We start from the raw sequence: 2,500 nt of genomic DNA, 5'->3' as shown, positions 1-2,500 counted from the left end.
CTGTGCGTCTCCAGAGTCCTGTGCGTCCTGTTACTGCTCCTCGCGCTAGCCCTGTGGTGCGTGTCCCCAGCCCAGTACCACCAGTGCTGACACCACGCACTAAGCCTCATGTGCGTCTCCAGAGCCCTGTTCCTCCTCCACGCACTCTCCCTGTGGTGCGTGTCCCCAGCCCAGTACCACCAGTGCTGACACCACGCACTAAGCCTCATGTGCGTCTCCAGAGCCCTGTACGCACTGATCCTTCTCCCCGTACTCACCCTGATGTGCGACTCGCCCTGACCTCGCCCTGACCTCAGCCCGGTACCACCAGTGCCGGTACCACGCACCAGGCCTATAGTGCGCCTTGAGAACTCAGTGTGCCCTGTTCCTGCTCCCCGCACTAGCCTTGAGGTGCGTGTCTCCAGTCCGGTACCACCAGTTCCGGCACCACGCACCAAGCCTATAGTACGCTTTGAGAGTCCAGTGTGCCCTGTTGTTGTTCCCCGCACTAGCCTGAAGGTGCGTATCTTTAGCCCGGTACCTCCAGTTCCGGCACCACGCACCAGGCCTACAGTGCGTTTCAGCCGGTCAGAGTCTGCCGTCTGCCCAACGGCTCCTGAACTGCCCGTCTGCCCAACGGCACCTGAACTGCCCGTCTGCCCAACGACGCCTGAACTGCCCGTCTGCCCAACGCCGTCTGAACTGTCCGTCTGCCAAGCGCCGCATGAACTGCCCGTCTGTACTGAGCTTTCAAAGCCGCCCGTCTGCCATGAGCCGCCAGAGCCGTCCGCCAGACAGGAGCCGCCAGAGCCTTCCGCCAGACAGGAGCCTTCCGCCAGACAGGAGCCGCCAGAGCCTTCCGCCAGACAGGATCAGCCAGAGCCTTCCGCCAGACAGGATCAGCCAGAGCCTTCCGCCAGATAGAATCAGCCAGAGCCTTCCGCCAGACAGGATCAGCCAGAGCCGTCAGCGAGCCAGGAACAGCCAGAGCCGTCAGCGAGCCATGACCAGCCAGAGCCGTCAGCGAGCCATGACCAGCCAGAGCCGTCAGCGAGCCATGACCAGCCAGAGCCGTCAGCGAGCCATGACCAGCCAGAGCCGTCAGCGAGCCATGACCAGCCAGAGCCGTCAGCGAGCCATGACCAGCCAGAGCCGTCATCCAGCCATGACCAGCCAGAGCCGTCATCCAGCCAGGATCCGCCAGAGCCAGCCAGCCATGACCAGCCAGAGCCGTCATCCAGTCATGACCAGCCAGAGCCGTCATCCAGCCAGGATCCGCCAGAGCCAGCCAGCCAGGATCCGCCAGAGCCAGCCAGCCAGGATCCACCAGAGCCAGCCAGCCAGGATCCGCCAGTCAATCTGGTGTTGCCCCTCATTCTGGTGTTGCCCCTCATTCTGGTGTTGCCCCTCATTCCGGTGCTGCCCCTCATTCCGGTACTGCCTCTCAGTCCGGTGCTGCCCCTTAGTCCGGTGCTGCCCCTTAGTCCGGTGCTGCCCCTTAGTCCGGTGCTGCCCCTTAGTCCGGTGCTGCCCCTTAATCCAGTGGGGTTAATTTGGAGGGTGGTCATTGGGAGGAGGCTAAAAAAGCGGGGATTTATTATGGTGGGATGGGGACCACGCCCAGAGCCTGAGCCGCCATAGTGGACAGATGCCCACCCAGACCCTCCCCTAGACTTTTGGTGGTGCGTCCGGAGTTCGCACCTTGAGGGGGGGGTTCTGTCACGTTCCTGACCTGTTTTCTGTTATTTTGTATGTGTTTAGCTGGTCAGGGCGTGAGTTAGGGTGGGCATTCTATGTTTTGTGTTTCTATGTTTAGGTAATTGGAAATTAGCCTTATATGGTTCTCAATCAGGGACAGGTGTTTGACGTTTACTCTGATTGAGAACCATATAAAGGTAGGCTGTTCACACTGTTTGTTTGTGGGTGGTTGTCTTCCGTGTCTGTGTATGTGCACCACACGGGACTGTTTCATTTTGTCGTTCGTGTATGTAGTCTGTTCCTGTTCGTGAGTTCTTTGTGTATTTATGTAAGTTCCATGTTCAGGTCTGTCTACGTCGTTTTGTTATTTTGGTAATCCTTTCCAGTGTTTTTCGTGTTTCGTCTTTTCTTTAGTAAATTCGTTATGTCAAACTTTCATGCTGCGCTTTGGTCCAATCCCTACTCCTCCTCTTCAGACGAAGATGAGGAGGACAATCGTTACATATGTGCAGTTGCAAACCGTAGTCTGGCTTTTTTATTGCTGTTTTGGAGCAGTGGCTTCTTCCTTGCTGAGCAGCCTTTCAGGTTATGTCAATATATGACTCGTTTTACTGTGGATATAGATACTTTTGTACCGGTTTCCTCCAGAATCTTCAGAAGGTCCTTTGCTGTTGTTCTGGGTTTGATTTGCACTTTTCGCACCAAAGTATGTTCATCTCTAGGAGACAGAACACGTCTCCTTCCTGAGCGGTATGATGGCTGCGTGGTTCCATGGTGTTTATACTTGCATACTATTGTTTGTACAGATGAACGTGGTACCTTC

General features: G+C 56.3%; 1 protein-coding gene across 2 annotated transcripts in view; it reads left to right on the top strand.

The window, feature by feature from the left end:
• The window catches only part of LOC129838851 (FYVE, RhoGEF and PH domain-containing protein 6-like), a 33,487-nt gene that overhangs the window by 16,099 nt on the left and 14,888 nt on the right, over window positions 1–2,500 (top strand). The window lies entirely within an intron of this gene.

This window comes from Salvelinus fontinalis, chromosome 39 (genome assembly GCF_029448725.1).
Source record: "Salvelinus fontinalis isolate EN_2023a chromosome 39, ASM2944872v1, whole genome shotgun sequence".
NCBI classification, from domain to species: domain Eukaryota; kingdom Metazoa; phylum Chordata; class Actinopteri; order Salmoniformes; family Salmonidae; genus Salvelinus; species Salvelinus fontinalis.
This window is presented reverse-complemented; position numbering and strand designations above follow the sequence as displayed.